Below are 23,978 nucleotides of genomic sequence, written 5' to 3' on the forward strand. Positions count from 1 at the left end.
GCCCTGCCTTTCTAAGTGGTTCACGGGTGCTAGGCACACAGCAAGCACTAGTGCATTACTTTTGTTGAGTATTCCCTCTTGTGTTCTTGCTTACTCTCTTGAAATCCCTTCCTCTTCAATGTATGTAAATACAAATATTCCCTTCTTGCTAATTATCTCAGCATTGGGTGAGCATTCCAAATGGCAGGGGAGTGTGAATAAGGGTGATAAGATTTACCTTTTTACCCCAGCTTTCTTTTCAGTTGAGTTCCAGAAACCTTCCCCACCATTTAGGCTCACACGGCTGTTTGGAGTTGTGTTCTTCTGACACTTTAAAACCAAGGAAAGTTGAACTAAAATCATTAGCACAATTATGTTCATATGATTTTCACTTAGCAACTGCTTTGCATAATGACTGAGTTGCCAATCCCAATTGCAATCGCAAAATGAGGACCACCTGTAATATAAAGAGACTGTGGAAATCAAAAAGCTAATATTAGAGCCTCCACGCAGACCTCCACCTAAATGCTTCGACTGGAAGAAATATCTACCACTACCTGAGGCAATCTGTTTCATTATTGAACATTTTTAATGGATAGGACGTTCTTCCTGTTTAGTTGAAATCTGCTTCCCTGTAAGTTTAAGCTTACTGTTTTTTGTTCTTTTATGAAACAATACTGAATAAGTTTATCCGCTAATGTTAATCCTTCAGATACCCGAAGAAAACTATCATGATTCCCTACAATTTCTCTATTTCAAGCTATAATGCTAAACAAAGTAACATATTTTTTGGAGTATAAGACGCATCGGAGTATAAGACACACCAAGGTTTTGAAGAGGCAAATTTAAAAAAAAAAAAATTTTGCACTCTGCAAACCTCACAAAAACGGCCCGTTTTTCGTGAAAATGGACCCATATTTTTTTTTTCAAAGAAGGAGCATGAATAGCCTTTAGGAGGCTTGTAAAGTGCTCCTGGGGTGGGGGTGGGCCAAAAAGGAGCAACTAACGCCCCATTTTTCATGAAAACAGGCCCATTTTTTTGTCAAAAAAGGGCATGGATAGCCTTTAGGAAGCTTAAAGAATGCTCCTGGGGGTTGGGGGAAGAAAAATTGAACCTCCAGGAGCTCTCTGAAAGCCTCCTAAAAGCTATGCACGGCCATTTTGGTGAAGGGGCGGGGTTTCGGGAGGCAAAAAATGCTGTATTCAGTGTATAAGATGCACCCAGATTTTCAGCCTCTTTTTTGAGGGAAAGAGGTGCATCTTATACTCCAAAAATAAATATTTCAGAGTTTTTTTAATGCCAAATCCACAAATAAACAAAATTGTGCATGACTAACAATTAGCTAACTATCATGAAAATCCCCTCAACGTTTCAAATGATCCAGAATCCGGTGGCTGGGCATGCTTCATAAGTTGCACTGGTTCGGTTTTACTTCTGGGTACAATTCAAGGTGCTGACCATTATCTATAAAACCCTACATGGCATACAGCTCAGCTACCTGAGGGACTGCTTCTCTTCCCTAGTATTGCTTTTTTTTCCCTTTCTTTTACTGCTCCATTGTTTTTATTATTTCCTAGTTTTATGATTTGTTAAATATCAAGTACCAGATATTATAGGAATGAAAATTTGAAAGTAGCTGTAGTCTGCAAAATTGTACCCTTCTGAGAGATATGAGAAAATGGGGGCTGCTTCCAAAAGGTCCTGATTTTTAAGGACTTCTGTCTGAAACCGCCTTTCAAAATGGCACCTGGCATGCTTAGTTATTCTAATATCTTGCTCTAACCTATTAAGAAGCAGAATGAATGATTAATTATTAATTCATTCACTCTTATGCTTATTCTAAATTCTATATCTTGATATAGCAAATTCTTGTTCTGTACTCCGCATTAAAATTCCTGTCTCACAGGATACAGGTTAACTGGTTTCTTCAATCAGCATTTCCTACATGTTGAAATGGGAAACAGATAAAACTATATCACATGCACTAAAATAAACATACAATTAAAAAAAATAAAACCTAAAACTCTTAAGATGATGATCAAGAAATGCACAAATATTGAGCCACAAATGAAAAAAAAAAGATAAATCCTCTGAAACCTCAGCAGCAAAGATTATGCAAAAAAGGGGAAAAACAAACAATGCCAAGGGGCAAATTATATCTGGAAAACTGGAGATGTTTATACTTTTTAAAACACAGCAATACATGTGTATAAAAATTCATGTAAATCATGGCATTGTAACATAGTTTCCATTTGTACTTTCTCTTCCTGCAATTGTTTTACTTTCACTGTTTACTTCTTTTATTTTCTTCCACATCCATTTTCTCCCAAGATCAGTTCTTGAAAAAGATAGTTGCAAATGGCAACCCCAGAGAAAATGAAACCGTAAATATTAAGAGGCAGAGAAAATGCAATTATTTTGATAAAATTAGTTTGTTAGTGAAGAGAGCTAAACAATTATCTCTGATGTATTGGTATTATTTATAAATAAATAAATGTGATGAAATGAAGATGAAACTGAAGTGGGGGAATGTATCTTAGAGAGTTATGTAGGAATCATAATATATTAAAGAAAATAAAATAATTGCTAAAAATGGTAGTACCAAAGAAAGAAAGGGTCACACATGTATATAAATGTGACATGCTTATATATTTGCTATGTGACTTGTTTAATCTGTGTGAAGATCACATCTCTGCTTGATTAGAAGAATGCCCTTAAAATCTCTTTATGTGAAGGGCAGGTAGCAAGAATGAATGAAAAATTAAGTGGGGTTTAGTTTATTAAAAATTCCCATGAGGAAGTTGGTAAAAACCTGATAGAAAAGATACATGAGGTCTACATGAGCAAAAATTTAGAATGTGACTTTATATTAAGGGAGAAGGTGTCCAGATGAGAATTTTGGTTTTCATCGAACCACTGAAAATTATTTATTGAATTTGTATACTGCCAGTGTTGAAGCAACTCACTGTATTACATAGACAACATAAGGTACCAAAAAACAATAAAGCACAAAATAAAAACAGTGAAAGTAGTAAATAATTATCATAAGTGCCAAATAGTGAATCATATCAATATGACATCATTTTTTTAAAACCCCAAGAAAAAGTTCTATCTTAATAGTTATGCTGTAAGGATCGATGACAACTGGACCACTTGGGGAAAATTATTCCTTAAAGTGGTAACCCCCAGAGAAAAACACTTCACAATTTGTTTCTCTTTTATATGGGGAGCAACAAATGTACTCAATTGGAATGAATAAATGCAATGGTCTGTTTGTCCCTGGAGGAACAGACCATGGAAACTAACTCATGAGGGCCTTTAAATGTCAAAAATAGCACTCTGAATTGTACCCAGAAACCTGTTGAGAAGACAAAGGCTGCAATATGGGTGTTATGTGACTTTTATCTGCCAAGCATGAATAGTTGCATACTGTGGTAACTATAATTTCCACGTACCTTAGTCTTCAAAGGCATACCCATATAAAGCATATTGTAAAGACTTAAACTGAGATAAGGGCATGAGTTACCATAGCTTGGGCCTTCAACTCTACATAGGATCACAATTAGTTGTTGAATGTTATAAGAGACATGTACAATGGAAATAAAACATTGTTTTGCTTGATTTTTTTAAATGATAAAAAAAATTGTTTGGAAATTTTTTGAAGAAAATATGTTAGTTGGAAAGAGTACTATTCTAATCTAGCCTTTTCAATTTGGAAAAAAAATCAGGAGTTTGACATTACCTTTTCCAGCTAACACATTTTCTTAAAAGGCATAACAGTTCATTTCATCAAATGCATAAAGTTAAACCAGACATTCAGGAGATAACTACCACTCAGTGAGATCAATAGACAAACCAGTAGTGCCGGATCAATTCCCAGGAAGGACACATTAAAAACCAGATCACAGAAACAGAGCACCACTGGTTGCCACAAAGAGCTCAAATCGCTCAAGATATTAATAAGCTACAGCCCATAACAGAAATGGCACTGTAGTTTTTCAGGTTCATATCTGGCTACAAACAACCACGCAACTTGAAGTATATTCTCCACAAGCAACAAGAAAGAACAGAAAAGGATAGCAGCCTGGGAATCAAACCCTGCAACAAAAACAGATGACTACTTTGCCTCCACATCTACAAAACAGCACTATCAAAGGGTCCAACAAGTACTCACAAGATTGGAGGAAGAGGGTGTAAAGGCACCCCTAATCTGCCAACAATGCCCTTCTGGGTTCTATAAAAAAAACAAGTGGGATAAACTTCGTGCAAAATGATTAATGAATATGAATTGACATCAGGACTCAAAACAAATTAATATCAGAACACTTCAACCTGTCAAGATACATCAAAGACTTAAAATTGACTATTTTGGAAAAGCAGGACTTTAATACCAACTTTGAGTAAGAAATTGTTGAAATCACATTCATAAGCCTAAACAAACACAATGGGTTTTTAATACATTACAATTGTTGTTTGATAGGCATTTGCAATCTGTCTCAGAAGACAGGTGCTACCAGACTTAGATTTTTTGCCACCATAGACTAGCAGGCTTAACGTGTATAGACTAGCACACAGACTAACTATTCTATTCTATTGGTGGGCTTTCTTCTATACTGTATGATCTTCTGATTATGGGTAATTGTGCAAAGCTAGGCAGCCTTTGGATGTATGAAGAGAAATGAACAAAATATTCTTGAGATAGCAGCCAACTCAAGGAAGTCTGGAGTAAGGGGGGGAAATGAAGATAATACATAAATGAGGGAGGGCAGGCGAAAAAAAAGAACGGAAGAACTGCGGACTCTTGTTTATGTAAAAAGTTAAGGATGGAGAAGGTAATTTTATTCTCGCGTACTAGATATTTCGGAAGAAATTCTAGAATGATATAGGAGTCAAGGTTTATTAAATCTGCTTTTCTTGCCCTTTTACTCAAAGAAGCAGCTGCTAAGTAAAGAGCCCTCCATCAAGTGAAATTTCTATAAGCATGAAACTTTTAGATCATACCTCTAATTTTTGAGATGAAAAAAGCATGCATTGACTGAACTACCTTTAAAAATATAAAATCTATTATTCAAAACATTCTCACCATAATTAGGTGAAACAAAAGTTCTCTAATAGATGGAATTCTGAGGGAAACTAGTCAATATTTAGATTATATATAGTGATTTATACAAAAACTCTGTAGAGGGCAACACATTTATTGATACTATTTATTTTTCAGTGAGCTTAGATACTCAAACATACGATTGTGCAAAACATTTGAACAAGGTGAACAAAGCGTTCTCTTTTTAGCATTCAATTATCTCATCCTTTGCAAGACTTGCAGTATTATTTCAAAAGTTGTTCCAAGTTGTGTTCATGAACAAACAACAGTTCTGCTGGGATCTCTTTGCATGCATGTGGTCTCAGCCAGATACAGTCTTCAAAGAGACATGTTTAATGTTTTGTAGAAAAGTGTTTCATTTACACCAAGAAGCTTTGGAAAACATTTCTTTTGAATGCTTTCAAGGACATTTTAAATCACTCTATCGGCTCAAATTATTTAATGGATTGTATTCGCACCTTCCTCTTCAGCAGCAATTACACTTGGCGTTATTATTTAACATATTATTTAGATTTAATATAGCTCCCACTCCAGTTCAAAACAATCTCTCTTATGTGAAACTAGGCAATTACTGCAAGCAAATCAAAATTAAAACTACATTAGCAAAGTCAGAAGTATATTTATACAATTCCTCCCAAATCCTAATTTGGAATAGACCATTTTCAGAATTTGGCTGTATATTAAGAAATGAGAAAATTTAAGATTTGAAAGCTCATAATATAAAACAGTAATGTTATGACTTGCAATTAAAAAGAATATAGATTGCTTTACACTTTAACAATATCTTTAAAATACCTATTGTGGTTAAGGAGTTCGTTTTTTTTAAAGAAAACAAGACATTAAAATGCATTATTAAAATATATGGAATAAGCAAACAATAAAAAAAGCACTGGAGATCTTAGGGTCTTAGTTTCCCTATCATAAATTAAGGGGTCATCTCAGGACAGTGTATGTTCTGAAATTGATACAAAAATGTGGTTATGTAAACTTATTTCAATATAAACATTTTAAGATGTATCAAACTTCACACATATTCGTATATTGCTTGTCCTATTGGATTGCAAAACATGTTTTAAAATAAAGGCTGTGTCACCTAACCAATTTTGATTTTAAAAAATGTAAGAAGGATTAGACCTGGCTAGTATAGTAATCAAATAGAACATCATCAAAATTTCCAGAGCAAACAAACAAAACCTCTCCAGAAAGCATGAAAACACAGTATAAATATCATAATCAGAAACTGAATTAAGTTGAGGGATACTATGTTATTCAAACAGCAAATCAGTATAAATCACTACAATAGAAGATCAGGTTACTTTATTATTGAAATAACTAAACTACACTGGTATATCTAGTATGACACCAGCAAAATCACCTAAGCCACCTAGATGTCAGATCAAGGGTCATTTTCTAATATCAACGGACAAAACAATAGGCAATTGATGCGAAGTCCATATGCATGAACGCTCCAATTATTGCCTGAGAATGCAATATGCATTTGATAGCAAGTGAATTTGTGTGAATTACTTAATGGGGGAAAAGTCAAGCATTACAGAGAAATTATTTGGTTACTGTTCCCTCAGGATTTTGAAAAACAGTAATAAAGCCATTTTCCATGTTTCACTTGGATATAGTGTGAAGAGACCGGTCAGATTTCAAAATAGATGGCTAGTTATTGCTGTGTGATTTAACAGCCAAAGGTGGAATAGAGCAAGGTAGATTAGCTTCCCTGAAATGGAAGTCCACCCTTTTGGACTCCCGGTGCAAGCCACACAGCTCACGTGCTCATTTTGATACTACCACCACGTCCCTCCAGGGAAATCAAATGAGGCAACAACAGTCCTTTGCACAGCGCAGTCAAGCAATCAAATCTAGATTGCCTAAGCTACTGGGCGTTGGGAGGGGAAAAGGACAGTCATTGTACTTTATTTTGGAGCCCCCGTTTCATCCCAAGACTTCCCCTCTCTTACAATCCAGGGTGTCTAACAAAAGGGGGGGGGAGGGAGGCAGCCAGGCCCAATGCGAGGATCTCCCAGCCTGGCCTAAACCTTCCTCTCTTTTCTATAGAGCAGCTTCCCCTCTTCTCTCTAACCTGGCCCAGGCGGACTCCGTCGCCCGTCCGCCCCCAACTCCAGATGCGGGGTCTCCCCAGGAAGGATATCCAGCTCCCCCTCCTCCCTGCCTCCTCGCCCTTCTCCCCAGGCAGCCTGGCAGGCCCATCCGTCCGACTGCCTTCTCCCCCGGTCTCGGGGAGCCCCTGACCAGGCCCGCGTTCCCGCTTGCCCCGTCCCTTGCAACGACTGTCAGACCAGCCCCTCCCACAGCCGGCCTGCTCGCCGCTCGCCCGGCGGGGCTGCAGCTCAAGGCGCCCCCGCTCGCGCTTGCTCTCCCCCCCCCCCTCCGCAGCCCACCCGTTCGGCCCCGCCTCGCACAACACAACCACCCGGAGCCCAGAGCCGCGCGCTCACCTGGTGGCGCTGCTGCTGCTCCCGTCCAACGCGCCTCCAGAGCGCCTGTGCGGGCAGCCCTCCCCGCCACCGGGCGCCCAGGCGAGGAAGGCCAGGAGGAGAGCGGCGGACAACGGGGCGGGGAGGCGGTCGGCGCGGACCCGGACCTCCAGGACACCGACCCTCAAAGCCCGGCCCAGGCTCCTCCTCCTTCTCTTCGGGGAGGCCACGTGATAGGCCCGTCTGCGCGCGTCGCCTGTGACCGGGCGCGCGCCGCCGGTTGGGGAAGCGGCGGCGGCGGCGCGTTCATGACCGGGCTTCCGTGGCGGTGGCTTTTCATCTTCCCTCCCTCGCTTTTCTCTTCCTCGTGGAAACGGATCAGAAGTCCGCAGTGATCACTCTCGTGGCGAAAGAGCGCTCTTGGTCCCGCATTGAGACAGTTCCCACGTTCACACGTTCAAGCCAACTTGCCTTGGGCGGCCAGAGACCGTTAGGATGGCCCCCTGCCTATCACGCCACAACCGCCTACAGCGTAGCTTGGGACATGGAAGAGGGATTTCCCGCCCGCGAAAGTCCGTGTCTCCTCAAAATGGCCAGATATTGTTCTCCAAGGTTAAGGTGACCAGATTTTCAGATTGGTAAAGAGGGACACCTTTGACCGGGGGGGGGGGGCGGGGGGGGGCTTGATTAAAAATTTTATACGGAGCAACAAAATTTTTCATACAACGCAAAAATAGTATTGTAATATTTTTTATTTCAATATAACTACAATTTGCAAATATAAATTGTAACTGTTGCCAAACATCAAAATTTTGATCACGTGACCATGAGGATGCTGCAACGGTTGCTAAGTGTGAAAATGGTCGCTAAGTGTGAAAATGGTTATCAGTCACTTTTTTCAATGCTATTGTAACTTTGGTCACTATACCACCTTTCTTGCCACAGTTCTTAAGTGAATAACTGCAGCTGATAAGTTAGTAGCATAAGTGAATCTGGTTTCCCCATTTGACTTTGGCAAAAGGTTATTACATGACCCCAGGACACTGAAACCATCATAAATATGAATCTGTTGCCAAACATCAAAAATTTGATCACGTGATCATGAGGATGCTGCAATGGTCGCTAAGTGTGAAAATGGTCACTAAGTGAAAAATGGTCATCAGTCACTTTTTTCAATGCCATTGTAACTTTGGTCACTAAACCACCACCTTTCTTGCCACAGTTCTTAAGTGAATAGCTGCAGCTAGTATTTTGTATTTTGGATAGAATCTTTTTTTAAATAGCCTAAGACAATTTTAAAAAAATCCACACAGAATAAATTGAAGTAAAACATTTCAAACTATTCTTTCTATGCACAATATATTTCAAAGTATTGTGCATAGAATTTTTAAACATGGTTTCACTTCAATTTATTTTGGATAGAATCTTTTTTTAAATAGTCTAAGACAATTTAAAAAAAGAATCCACACAGAATTTTAAAAAATCCTATGCACAATCTGTAAGAGGGCGTACATAAGCGCACCAGCTTATGCTATTTACCATCCCTGTCCTATTCTCCCCCTTTATTCGTACCCATTTCCTGTGTCCATATTCATACTTTTACTTGTTACCGTGTATATGTTTGATAAAATAAATAAATTTAATTAATTAATTAATTAATTAACAATGAGTTTGAGTTCAAGTGTTAATCCTACTGTACTTTTGAGGATTGGAATGTTCCCAGATGATGCTTTGAAAGCCAAATTGTGTTCGTCCTTTTTGGTCTTCCATAATTGTTTCCCAAAATATCTGTTCTGGAATTGGAGCACTTAAGTTGACTGATCTCAGAAAGCTAAGAAGAATCACACCTTGTTAGCACCAGATCAGGAAATCCTAGGATGGCGATTAGACAGGGAAATTGAAAAAGCATCCCAGAAAAAAAAGTAGTGGGGAAGTTGGATATTGGTCACCAACTTCAATTTGAAGGAGTCTCTTTTTAGAACCATGCAAAACTACCATTGTGCTGAATATATTTTGAATGGTATTACTAGGAACCCATCATCTGAAAGCACTTTTCCTTTCTTTGGAAAATGGAGAGTTCTACTCTGGAGTAACGCTTGGACTTACCATCTCCCATTTGTAATCTTCCTATGCATTTGTATTGATTCTTCATTTTAACCAGAAACAGAAAATTGTTAAAATGGAATAATAGAACAATGGAATTTTGATTCATAGTATATTGGTTTCCTGGAAGCTCCTCTGCCTTGTTCCTTAGAGATGAGATACCACAACACATTTTTCAACTGATCACTAACTGAACAATGCCAGACTTAAGTCGTGTACATCGTGAAAGCTCTTGCATTTATGTATGTCACACTATGCTTGTGAATCTTTAAAATGCTATAGGATTAGCTAGTCTCCATATCTGTACTACAATATTCATTTTCACTTAATATTTGCTTATTTATAAAAAGACTACTCCTGTTGGTTCAAAGGGTCATATGTCTACAGGTATAATGATAATAGTCTTGGGTTCAAAATTCTAGTCAACTCTATTTTTACTTTCTTCTTCTCCATTGAACATTTTAAATTAATGTTCTCATCTACATTTAGGTATACATTTCTAGAAAGGGGTAGTCACGTTATTTGTTTTAGCAAAACAAACACGAACAGAAAGAAACTTAGAAAACCCTTAGAAAATAATAGATGTATTAAAGCATAAACCATGAGTTTATATAGTGAGTTGCACCCCAGAGCCCTAATTTATAGAAGAAAATTCTGTAAGACAACCTTGACTGATCTGATCTTCTTTGCCTTTATTGACTGCATTATTGAATGTGATGCATATGCTTTTTAGTATACCATCCATTCAGTTTTATATTTTGTTCATTGGTGCTCATCGTGTGATTATTTTACTTATTCTCAAATGCCTAACAAGTTTTATTAGACTGCAGATAACATTGGTCATACTGAAATAGGCAGCATAATTACTGTATTAGAAACCTACCCAAAAGTACAAGTAATGTCTAAATAGTCTTCCTATAATACTATGATTTTCATCAGTGTATCTCCCTTATTCCATTATATTAACTTACATGAACAAAATATTTAGATACTAAGGCTATTCTAAGAGGCACTAACACAAATTAAAATCAGTTATTTACAGATTAAAATGTAAACATTAAATAATAGCTGTTAAGCATGCTTGTACAGAATAGGAATTGTCATATTTTTATTCATTTAATACAGTAAAAAACAATGTGGTCTGTTTGATTCTATATTATGTATTAAGTAAAACCTGATTTTATAGTAAACCAGGGTACAAAATCTAGCATGTAATTGCAATCTCTTTTCTTTCAGTGGTTCATATGCATGCTGTGGGTAATGACATTGATAATATTGTACCCGAATGATGCAGCAGAATGAACACATTTTCCTGTAAAGGTCCATCATATAGGTAAAGAAAATATATGTATACATCCATACGGTGTGTGTGTGTGTGTGCGCTTGCATGCATGCTTGTGCACGCGCCATGGGTGGGTTCCTGCCAGTTTTAACCTCTTCTATATAAGAGGTTCCGCCGATTAGAACCTGTTCCAGCTCCCAACCCCCACCCGACCGCACATCATCAAGATGAAGAACGAGAGGAGGAATTCTGGGAGTTGAAGTCCACAAGTCTTAAAGCTGTCACGTTTGAACACCCCTGGGTTTTTTTTCCCCAAAGGGTTAGGGGTGCAAGGGTCTTGTAACTTGACAGCTTTAAGACTTGCATGCTTCAAATGCCAGAGTTTCTGAGCCAACATTTTGGTTGCTAAGCAAGAGTGTTGTTAAGTGAGTTTCACCACATTTTACAAGTTGGCCACGCCCACCCAGTCACATGGCCGGCAAGCCATTCCCACAAAGCAGGCCACACATATAGAAGAGGTTCTAAAAAAAATTGAAACCCACCACGTGTGTGTGCGCGCGCGCACACACACACACACTTTTGCAGACATTTAAGAAAGCATGTAATTTTTTTTGAAATTATTAGAGAAAGTATAAAAAGAAAGATGTGCCATTGTCATAGTTTATTATAATATCTTGGGCAACAAGAAAATATAGAAATCGGCCTTTCTGTATTAAATGACTAATCTGCATATAGACATGAGATAGAGATAATGATATTTTTCAGTAACCTAACATCTAAAAAACTCAAAAGTCAGAGCTCTTTTTTGTTGACAATTTCATTTGTTAAAAGGTAGACAAAAGAAGGAGAGTGTCTATTATCTTGTAACTAATGTTCACTACCAGAGAGGAATTGATTAAAAAGTGAAGCTAACTAGTAATAATCTGTATTTTTGTTATCTGGAAAGAATTGGCAAAAATCAGACCTCTATGCTGTATGCTGGATTCAGAAGAGTAGTTTTTGATGAATTCTGAGAGAAAGTACCTCCAGTGGCTTTACACTTGGAAGAAAGGAATTTCAATATCCAGAAATGATAAGAAACTTTATAACATTACATACTGAAAGCACAATTACCTGCAAGAAAGAAAAATTAGAGAAATATAAAGGGGCCAATATGGATTTATGCAGAGTTCACTAAGATGATGAAAACAAAAAGTGTCATGTACAGGAAATGGAAGGAGAGGACTCTTAACTGAAGAAAAATGCATGGCAAGTGCCAGAAACCAAAACTGTCAGAAAGGCTCAGATTCAGACTGTATAAACGTTTAGCTTGTATAGAGAAAGCAAAAACAGCAAAAAAGTGACATTTGGATCTGATAGAAATACAGTAAAAGGATTGTGAAAGAGAGTGTAGGCCTGTTACAAAAAGAAATTGTAGAAATTGATAATGTTTGATGCTGATCCTGTTTTGCATTTTTTCTCTCAGAAGGAATGTGGAACTCTCGCTGGTTATCAATATATCACTGAGAGAATAAAGGAACTACAATCTATGATAGAAAAGAAAGAGTAAGCAAGCTTAGCTAATTTAAATAAACTTCTGGGGCTTCTGTACTAAAGGAACTAGCAGTGATAACAAAACTACCCTTAAGCTAATCTTTAAGAACTCCAGGAATACTGATATGTGGGGACTCAGATTGTTGGAGGCAATATGATGACATTGTAAACTGTCCAGAAAGTGCTATATGTGCTGTGGGGCAATATGTAAGCCCAAGTGCTATTGTTATATCTCCAGGGACCAGAAACTAGCATACTTTATCCCTATCTTTAGCAAGAGTAAGAATGAGACTTCAAAAAACTACAGATCAGTTTGAAATCTACACTTGGAAAGGCCTTTGAAAGGATTGTCAAGCAGTATGTTAATGAAGCATGCTACAATTAGCAAGATCCAGGATAGGTTTATCACAGACAGATTGTACTTTACTAATCTTATCTTCTTCCATAGAGTTACTAGATAGTAAATAAAAGGATGCCATAGATTCCTGGACCTCAGACAAGTCTTAAGACAGAGTGCCTCGATATTCTCCTCCATAAATGGGTTTACCCATAAATGGATAAAATATAGACTAAATTAGGGGTCTCAAATACACAGTCCACAGGTTGCTTTGGGTCTTCTGGGATTTGGTTTATTTTTGTTGTTTGTACGATCCAAACAGATCACTAACATTAACAAAAAATAACATTGAGAAAAAGAATGATTGCAGACGAAAACCATTGTCAAGATGAGTGGGAAAATTATATTTGGGTTATAGAGATGAAACATCAAAGTCAGTGTCTCATTTGTTTGCAACGCTTTTTAGTTCTAAAGGTTATGCACCAAGAGAAGTATGCAGCAATAATGGGCAAAATGCAAGACAAAACAGTTTAGCAACTCAAGGCAGTTCTTGCAAAACAACAAAAATTTTCACAAATATCAACAAATCAAGCAAAGATTCTGTTAAGAGCAAGTTTCATCATGAAATGATTACAAAATCATAAGGATCATTAACTGAAGGTCAGTTTACAAAAGATTGCTTTAAATGCAAGTCAAATCCTTTGTCCCAATAAGAAAATATTTTTTCCCAACTGGATTACTGACTTGACAATGTGCAACAATAAATCTCAAAACATTTTTAATTGTACTTGACTAGTCTACTAGGGTAAGATCCCCTGCTTATTGTGTGATATTTGTATGAGGGATTTGCCCAAAACCTAACCGTGACTGAAGAATTACTGCATTTACTATCCATAAAAAGCACAATAACAAATATAATTAGGAATTGGAACTATGCAAAAAACAAAACAAAAACCCTGCAGAGCTTTAGTGGGATATACTTCATGTCAATGGCCATGGATGGTCCACCTGAAATGTGTTTTCAAACACATTGTGTTATAAGAGTACTGCGAGCAAATGTTTGTTGGCAAGAACAAACATTCTTGACAGCATGCAAGAATAAAATAATTAAAAGATGCAGGAAGAAGACCATCGATGAAGGAATAACATTAAAGGACGATATGGCTGAAGGAGAGTTGGAGTGCCTGAGTGTTAAGACCAATATGCTCAAGTGGAATAGATAACAACACCCTATGTGAATGCAGAGAGATGCAGAGCCTGGTCCACCTGGTATGTACCAGAAACATGTTCTGACAATGACTTATTTTTGATCAACAACAAAGCCAAGAAAGTGACTTCATTTTTGCAATCTAAAGTTAGATTTGGACACAGAAGGAAAAGAAGGTTCAAAGCAAAACTAAATAATCTTGGTATGTCAGGTACCTTCATAGCTGTGAAGGTAAAAGTATACAAATAGATTTTATTAAGATATTAATTTTGTGTGTTCAAGAGGATTCAATCATAGGCAATTTAGTTCTTTCTTAACCAACATGGTAGCAATATGGAGAGTGAAAGTAGATGGCTAATGTGTTTAAAAGATTCTGAGCTCCAAGAGAAGCCAATGAAAAACAAAAACATTCTACCCCTTTCTGATCAGACTATTATATCTACTTTGGTTTTTTTCTGATGTGTCATTTAGCACCTGAATATACTAAACTTAAAACTCAGACTACAAAGCTGTTGATCACCCAGATGTAGGACAGTGTCAAGTCATTCAAACCTAAGCTCCCGTTATGGGCAAAATATGTAATAATTGGTATCTTGGCTCTTTTCTCAGCCCAAGGTGAGGATTGACTGAATCATATTATTTAAAAGAAAATGAAAAGAAATGTGTAGACATAATTAATAACCCATGTAAACAGTTTGACCAACATTTTAGACTTTAAGGTGTTTGAAACACAATTTAAACTCTTTGCCATTTGCTAGGGAAGTTGCAGTGTTTTAGAAGAATTGTAAATAGTGGAGCTTTAGTGTGACACTATCCTGAAATAGAAATATGTTAATATTGTTATTCTGAATTTTTACAAATTTCTTTCAATAGAAAGGTTTCTGAGATTGATCTCTGCATCTGCTAGCATCATGGCAATGTTTGGCACTACTTATGTGTTGTGATTCAGCAGTTCTGCTGCAAGTTTTTTCGGGATACAAAATTCAGTATGCAGCTGGGGCTTGTGGGAGGCAGGTTTGGAGATAAAAGGACAGATGCTGCCACGCCCCAGTTGCTGGAGTCAACGTCGTTCCTTCGTGTGTGCCTTTGTTTGTACAACATTGCTTGCTGATTAATCATGATTTATGCTTGTTACACTTTGATAAGTGCTTTGGTGTTTCATGTAAACCTGATCCGTGCAGAAGGTGGAAGAACTGCAGCGTTTGTAAGAGCTTTTGTTTTGAATTCTTATCGGAGATTTGTATTCATGTTATTTCTGGGCTCGAAGCCAGTTTGAACTGTGAACTGATAAAGAAAAGTTTCTTTTAAGTTGCCTGCCTGCGTTTGTTAACGAGCCGTGAAGGGGGGGACAGAACACTTATGTAGGCAAAATATTTTTTCTTGTCAATGAAGATTAACAAATCAGCTTTATGGTCAGGGCTCACTGATGAACATCTGCAAGCAATTTTTTGATAGGATATTTCACAATACTTCAGGACCAGTATTGACATTCTGGTCTCTGCAGAGAACTATCAATGAAGTAGTCAGAATGAAAAAATTCAGAAATAACCACTCATTATTTTCAGTACATTAAGTAATATTACTCAATATTTTTCAAATAAGCATTTCAGTTACAATTCAACTTCAATGTGTGCTGCATTTTGTATGTGTATGAATGCAACCACAGTTAGTACATTTTATGTAATATGGCTCCCATTTTTATTTGAGTTTGAAACCTTTAACTAAATAATATATTACTGTTAGATGGATTCATGATTAGTCAAATGATTGTACCTAAAAAATGCTCATTAATGGCTCCACTTCAACTTGTAAGGAAGTATCATGAGGAATGCCACAAGATCCTAGTTTTATTGACACTTGCTATAACAATATTGCCCATCCTATATATTATACTGTCCCTCCTCCCCTTCTTACGTGAATTAGAAGTCTCTGTATCTCAACCTCTTTTGCATATTTTCTGCTTGTAGTGGATTTAAGATTTAAAATTTGTGGTTTTTCCCCACGTAGCTTTGGATAACTGATCTTGCCTATTTTCACTGAGGTCGTCTGCCTTACCCTCTACACAGACATTATCCATCTCCTGTTTAAAGTACCTCTTTAAAATATCTGTACAACTCTAATAAAAACATAAAATAAAATAAATATATATAAAATTTGTGGAAAACTGCTTTTAATGGGGAAATAAACAGAAAGATAGGGTATAAATTCCACATTATGCTGCAATGCTTGGCATACGTATTGCCTATATTCAGTGGGCAAAAGCTCCACTGAATTCAACTGAAGACAGTTTGATGATGGTGATTATTACCAGATATTTTTGATTACTTTAGAGTAATGGATTTGGTGTTCACTTTGAATTAATCTTTCACACTTCATCCTATACACATTGATTCATATGTTCCATTGAGTTCATTCAACCTTATTGACAGCTGTATTTAAAGGCTTTATGACTGGTTAAGTGTAGTGATTCATCTGTCTCCATTCTTTTTTTTTATTATTATTAAATGTTTTTTAATTTTAGTTTAAAACGGGTACAGCATCTTTCTTAATATATCAATCAATTACAGATAAGTTTTGGTACATCTCCTCCACAGTCAACCAACATAACTCATATTAACTCAAGCATTATTATATATCCATTTTCATTTAACTGTAATTATTATTTAGAAATATTGGTAGGAGTAATAATCTTGAACAATACCTACCCACACCGATGGGAAGGGAGAAAAATCAAACAAAAAAAAGAAAAAAGAAAAAAGGACAAATAAAAAATTAAAATTAAAATAAAAGATAGTAGATAATACAAAAAAAAGACAAAAACGACAATCAGGAAAACAAAACAAAACACAGGTGTCTATTATGAAAAAAAAAGAAGTATATCAACTGGTTACAACATGTTTTGGTGCTTCTCTTCCGTTAATTCATATTAATTCAAATATCTTAACTCGAATATTTACCATATCAACATCATTATACCTCCAGTTTTAATTATTATGGTTATTTAAACATCCTTCATCCTTAGCTATGCTAAAGAATTAATCCATAACACATGCTGGCAATTCATTTACTTATTTGTAAAATCCTCTATTATCATCAAATCCTCATATCCTATTTTAGCTAAACATCCATAATATTCAATTATATCATATATCATAACATTTTCCCAGTATTGATTAACATTTGATTGTATGAATTTTATTTAGTTTTTTAATAGTGCTAATTATTATAGTTAATACTCTTTATGTATAATCTAAAGGTGTTTTCTCATATCCAATTGTTAGTTATCATATCAACTCCACATTATATACATTACTATCAATATCAATTATTATTCAGCAATATCTGTTACAAGAAAAAGCAATTAGGTTTAACTAGTTTTCAATTGTATTCATCAATCTATCAGCCAGTTCCAAATTATATATATTGCTATCCATATCAGTCATTATTCAGCTATATCTATTACAAATTGAAGTAATCCGATTTAGCTAATTTTAGGTTGTATTGTCCCATCTGTCAGCCTGTGTCCCTCCAACAACGAGATTTCCTCAGTCCAATAGCCATTCGTTGGATAAATTTACCAAATGTTTCCATAAGCAAATCCAAACAAAAGTATTTCGGCACCTTTGGATTCTGAATGTCAGTGATGAAATAATAATGTTGTCCTAGGCTTATAAAATTTCCCAAATTAACTTTAATTCTCAAGGGTGGATTTTCCATTCCTCCTGCACTCTGTCTCTTTAAATGAGTCGTATTTATAGCTCCCCCACTCCTCTCTTCCTCTGAGATAGACCAGACACCATTTCTCACATTTTCCATTTGTGTTTCAGGAACATTTAAGCATTCAACGATCTCAGTTTTAACTTCATATTTTAGAATCAGTTGATCCAGTTTTCTTTCCAATTTTTGGTAAGAGTCAAAAAGTCCTCTACACGCAGAGAAAAGAGCCTGAAATGAAATCTTAGAGGTATTTTGGGACGCCATGATGTGTCGTAGTTAAAAATTAGAAGCTCTCTTTTTTTTTTCCCCACAGGCTTCGAAGCACTTTTTTTTTTTTAATCTCTTACAGGCTGTCAATCTTATCTAGTTGTAGACAGAACTAGGTAGTAAAGTAATAAAAATGTCGAATCGTGACGGGCTAATTAGTAGGAGATAAGTTTTACGATCCACTTAGGGAGATTCAGAGGGGGGAGGATGTTGCGGAGTTTCTTGAAGCATTTAAGAAGTAAAGTAACCACCAGTCATAAATCCATTAGAAAAAGCCAATTCGCCGCTAAATCTTCCTGTTCTTTGGTTTCAGTTAGCTTAATTTTTTAACACGAACAATCTCTCTTGGATAATAAAATCAGCTTACCAGATGACATCACTTCTTCCATTCTTAGGGGCAACCTGCAGTTTCAGTTAGCACGCAGCTAATCCAAAAAGGAATTGGCACGGGGAGTTAATACCCCCCCCCAGAGATTTGCGGATATCTCTGGGGCCCTGGGTCTCTCCCCACCTTCACTGTCGTCTCCGGGACAGCTAGAGTTCAAGAAGGGAACTGGGAACTTGGGAAGAAGGCGGGGCTTAGCAGTGAGAAGATGGAGTTTCAGGCTACTCCTGAAATTCCTCTATACCAAAGGATTTTTGGACGGGTTCTTTGAACTCTAGCTGTCCCGGATCTGTCTCCATTCTATGTGACTGACGAGCTTATTCATGCCTATGGCAGGCATTCTTCTCAATCTAACCTGTGAAGTTGTCATGATCTGCCTGGTATCTTTTGCATACAAAATAGTGCTAGCACTTGAAGTCCTTCCTGAAGAATCTGGTTTGTGGTTGATTAAATGCCAATAATAAAGATCAATCAATGCTAGAATATTGTCTAATGAGTTGGCTCTAATTTACAGGGGGGGGTCTTTCTTATTTTTTCTTAGTTTTCCCAGCCTTCTCAACATAGGGTCATCATTATTTTCTATAAGTCCTTGCTGATTTGCAGCTGCTGTTGCAAAATAAAGTTCTTTTAAATATGCATATATTTTTGTTACAGGCCATAAGAATGGGCATCTAGCATTTTAAGTGGTGTGCAGAAAAACAATTTGCATGAAGCTCTGTGCTTAATAGACTGGCTGCTACAGATGTAGACTCCATGCTACAGATAACAGAAAGAACTCTTAGAGATAGAATTGTAACACTTTTGACTTCCAACCTTAGTGGGGTAGCATATAAAATCTGCCTTGTTGGAACATAGTAATGTATATAGACATATAGAAGCCCAAGTGTCTGTATATTGATAATCATATATTGGATATTGCAATTCTTTATAGCATTATTCCCTATAATTTTCAATACTGAATCAAACTTGGTAAAATCTAGCAACCATTAGTAATAGTTTCTGTGTGCTTATAATTTTGCAAACTGTTCATTAAATCCTCTAGTTTTAGAGAGAGTTCTGAAATACTCAGGAGCATCATCACATAATTAGATGTCAAAAGGTGTCAAAACTAAATATATGGCTACATTACTGTACACATTTGGGCAAATAATACCTACATGACAATTTAAAAAAACTATAATCCTAGTAATTTATCTAAAGTTCATGGTGTTTGTTGACTGATGTTAAGAGATGGGCATCATTTTGATTTTTGGAGGTCTCATTTAACGTTTGAGGGAAACCACATTTGGAGGAGACAATATGAAATAATAAAATTAGTTGCTTCTTGGTATTAGGGAGAATAACTTGCAGGGAGGGAAAGCATTTATCTTAAACATGCATCCTCAAAGTTATGCTTTCTACATCAAAATGACATGAGACAATGCTTCTGATAACAACACATTAACTTTTGGGCATTTGACAACTCATTGTTTCCTAAGAGATTCTAGTGGGCCAGTTACATCACTCTTCTTGAGGATTAGTCTGAACATCATTATGTGCTATTTTATGAAAGTGATTCAATTTCTTTTAAACTGTCTTCTGCTGCCAATTGTGGTCCCTACTGAGATCCACTCCTTCCTTAACTGAAAAACTGCATGGTTGATAGGGAAAGACTTAACTCTGGCTGAGTTTTTGAAAATTAACTGATGGTTAGTTTTTTTTAACCAACTCTAGATTCATTTCCCTTGACCAATCTCTAGATCCCAGATCTATTGCAGTTCTAATCTTTAAGAAAGGAACTAGAAACATTCACATGTAATTTCTCTCCAATTTTCCTTCTAAGTATTGTCAGCTGTACCAATAGGCACCTTTACTGGAAGCTCAGTTGACTAGTTGATCCAATACAGTTTGGGTTCAGGAGCAAACCAAATAATTTACACTAGATGATCTAGTAGAAAATATTCTTAATATCTAGTGATATTCTGTGAGTTACTGTTATTAAAGATAGCTTTTGAGTCAGTTCACAGAGATGGGTTCTAGGCAAAGCCTGCATATCCTTTATCCACTGAAGGGTTCTATTTGAAACTTCACAAAATCAGTCAAATTATTATTTACTTGATTATTTATTTATTCATTTATTTGCTGCATCGATCCTTTACTACTCTTGTATTTATGAATGTTGCTGGATTTTATGTGCATATTCTGATCCATGACCATAAAATCTTTTTTAAGAAATAAAAAGCTTCTGGAGGAAGAAATGGTAGATTGAAGATTGGTATCACAAAAGGTAGGATTAACAACCATGGGGAAGAATGAAAAGTTGGTGAGTAAATAGGCTCTTCAAACCTCTACACACACAAAGCTAGGAGATCCCCTTCAAGTGGTCCAGACAGTTATTCCTCATAAAGAAGCCACAAGACAATGGCGTCTGGAGGTTTTGAGCCCTGGGAGACAAGGAATAGTCATCTTGCTCAAACTGTGGTCAATACCTTTAAAAGGATATTAAGTTTGCATACTTTCTTCTCTAATCATATTTGGAAATTGATTGTTAACTACTTTTTCAGAAGTTTTATATCACAAGACATATAAATAGTTGACACTGAAAGTGAATCTACAAATGACACTACAAGAATGAGATGAAAAAAGATGTCTTATTGGAAATACAAAACAAATCATTTGACAGCTTAAAAATTAAAAGGAATCACAAATAATAAATCAAAATAGTGACCTAGATAATTCTTATATATTGGATTTACCAAAGTGGTTTTTAAAACTTGAATTAATCATCCGAGTAGGAGCAAAAGCAAATAAAAAGAAATCAAGTACTATGACATTATTTGAATTGACTAAAGATTAAAATTGTTAGAAGCAAAAGGAAGAAATATAAAGTTGGTTTATTTGATTAAAGTTAAAAGAGATGCATTGTTATTTCTGCCAACCCTTAGGACTTTTGCTGACACCAGGACTGAAATTATGATACTTTATGGATTTTTTTATAGAAAAGAGATGGGATATGGAATGAAGTGATCACTGGCTATAAATTAAGAGGAAGTGAAAGTTAGTAAATGTATTTATATTATTATGATAAACAATTTTGTTTATATTGTTACTCAACTTATTTATATTTATAAAGAAATAATTTCTCTTTCTTTATTTCATTTTATTTTTTGCACTTTTTACTCTTTTTTTCTTTCTTTTAGTTTGTATTAATTTTAGTAATGTAATCATAATCTTTAATGCAATTATTTTAACAAAAATAAAATCTACTTTGTTGGAACAGGGTGCGGCCTATCTCATTTGCTATTTGAGACTGCATGGCAGCCAGCAGTTTCAATAAAAAGTTGAGAAATGCTGTATTCAGAAAAGTAGATAATTAAAGAAAGTTCCCATTGATAGGCATTGCAATAAAATGAAATTATATAATTTAAAAAATTCTCAAATAAATTAACAAATATTTAAGGTACTCAGTGCAATGAAATTATGAGTTTTGTTTTTTTTCTTAATAGAAAAGAAGGAATAGCCTTCCAGTTTTTTTGTTATTGTGTTTGAGTAAAACGAATTTTCTTTTGTCTTCAGAACAGCTCTTCAAACATTAAGTGAACATGTGGAAATAGAATCACATCTACTATTTCCTTTCCATTTTCAATTGACGATAAACATAGAGTTGCACAGGATAGGATCGGTTAAAACAACTGTGATCTGCAAAAGCAGGACTTGTATTCATTTTCAGTGACGTAATTCCTATATGTCATACTAAGCATTTGGGGAAGGATCTATTTCTGTGCTTAAATTTTTGTTACTGTGCATTTCATGAAGTATATTTTTTCATTAAGAGAAATACCTAAACAGAAATAGTTATATATTTTAAAATGTTCCCATATTAATTTCTGAGCAGCAGCATAAATGTGAAGGAAAGAGTTTGTTTAGTGATTGTCTTTAATTTTAACAAGTGACTGTTTTTCTAATGATTAACAACTAAGCCCAATGAAAACTAATTTGAAGGCAATTGTGGAATATATGTCTCCATATGTGTATGTGTATGCATGCACTCACGCGCACATGCTCACACACACAAACACACACACACACTTATATTTGCATTTGAAAAATCTTGATATAGCCTTACTGAACCAATTGCATCACTTCAGGGATGAATGGCTTTCCCATTCTGGATAGGGACCTTCAGTGTCATGCATGGATTCTATTCTTATTTATTTTATTTTATTTATTTTAATTTTTATTCCTGCTTTTTTCTGTATCTGTAGTTGATTTTTTAAAACATCAGAAATATTGAGATTTTATTTCAGCATTTTTAAGCAATGTTAATAATGATTTAGATAAATAAAAAGTTTTGCAAGCATTAATATAGTGCACAAGTGTCAAATTTATGGTGTCACGTTGCTGTCACGTGACATTTTGTGACTTTTTACCATTTGCGAAGCTGAGGTGGGCGTGGCCTGCAGGTGAAGCATCTGGCCCCCGGGCTGCCAGTTTGACACTCCTGATATAGTGTGTATATTAGGAGGAGGTTTACTTAATTAGAACTCCAAGTTAATGAAAGAGAGATAAGCTTGCCAAGACATCAGCTGTAAAGCATGTAAAATTATAACTTATAGCTCATTGACTTTTTTTATCCTATTGCCACCTAGAGCTTTTTTGGCTCGCATGCCATAAGGGGGGGGGAGTGCATAAGGGGCTGTCGTGTGTGGGTGTGCCACACCCATAAAGCAACACGACACCCCCCCAGTGCGCATGCATGCATGAGAGGCGCTCCCCTGCATTTTTTGCATGCTCTTCGCCCTCCCCAGGCTGCTATAAAGCCTCTGGAGTCTGGGGAGGGTGAAAAATGGCTTTAAAAAAGGCTGAACTCAGCTGGAAGTGTGCACATGCACTCTGACCAGCTGACAGGGCAACGCCTCATATGCCCTGACAAATGGCTCTGCGTGCCACCTGTAGCACACATGCCATAGGTTCGCCATCCCGGACCTAAAACCTTCAGATTGGGGAAATTTACAAACATTTCAAATAAATAGAGCATCATAAGTCTACAATGAAACTATCCAGTGTGAAATGACAATGGATCTGCTTGAGTCCTTTCTGCACATGAAATTTTTTCACTATAAATGAAAACAATCTAGAGAGCAATAATAGAGACCAAGAAGAAAAAGGTCCAATTTTCTGCAGGATAAAATAGCTTAGTTCATAACTCCGATCCACAACTGAATGATATTACATATTGTGTCAAAACATTTGAAGTGGCACCTTCAATGTGTTGAAGTTGCCAATCATCTACCATTAAGTTGATGCCATCAGGAGGAGTGTGGTATCCTGCCTTCTCTCCTCTGGGTAGAGAGGATTATAAAAGTTAATATTACTTGAGATATGAGTAAGAGCAGTTGCAATTAAATTAGTGTGTTGGTACAAATTATTTAACTCAAAGGGAAATTTTGAAAATCTTAAGCATATTATTTTCCATTCGTGTATAATAATTGAGAAAGGAATAAGATCACTAAAGTACCAGAAATAAATATGTTATTACAAAACTTTTCCTGCTTGATCCTGAAGATACTGACACAAAGACACTCTGCATTATCAAAGTACTATTTTCTTTCTTCACTGATGAATAGATATGTACAACTA

The 23,978-nt window shown here is 36.2% G+C and overlaps 1 protein-coding gene and 1 long non-coding RNA gene across 7 annotated transcripts in view; one reads left to right on the top strand and one right to left on the bottom strand.

Annotated features, from left to right (window-relative positions):
• NCOA6 (nuclear receptor coactivator 6) overlaps positions 1 to 7,723 on the bottom strand; it is a 43,935-nt gene extending 36,212 nt beyond the window's left edge. The window contains exons 1-2 of one of the 6 annotated variants that reach the window (XM_032218262.1): positions 7,550 to 7,723; positions 218 to 436 (exon numbers count right to left, since the gene is read on the bottom strand). The gene's annotated coding sequence lies outside the window, so the exon portion shown is untranslated. Of the gene's footprint in view, positions 1 to 217; positions 801 to 7,549 lie in introns of those variants that run through there. The other 5 variants (XM_032218260.1, XM_032218256.1, XM_032218259.1 and 2 more) reach the window with 5 other exon arrangements.
• A 334-nt stretch (positions 7,724 to 8,057) lies between these two features.
• LOC116509215 lies at positions 8,058 to 22,688 on the top strand. The gene is made up of 4 exons (XR_004255483.1): positions 8,058 to 8,146; positions 10,868 to 10,964; positions 20,571 to 20,625; positions 21,915 to 22,688. It is a non-coding gene; the product is annotated as an uncharacterized LOC116509215 (long non-coding RNA).
• The last annotated feature ends 1,290 nt before the right edge of the window (positions 22,689 to 23,978 follow it).

This window comes from Thamnophis elegans, chromosome 5 (genome assembly GCF_009769535.1).
Source record: "Thamnophis elegans isolate rThaEle1 chromosome 5, rThaEle1.pri, whole genome shotgun sequence".
NCBI classification, from domain to species: domain Eukaryota; kingdom Metazoa; phylum Chordata; class Lepidosauria; order Squamata; family Colubridae; genus Thamnophis; species Thamnophis elegans.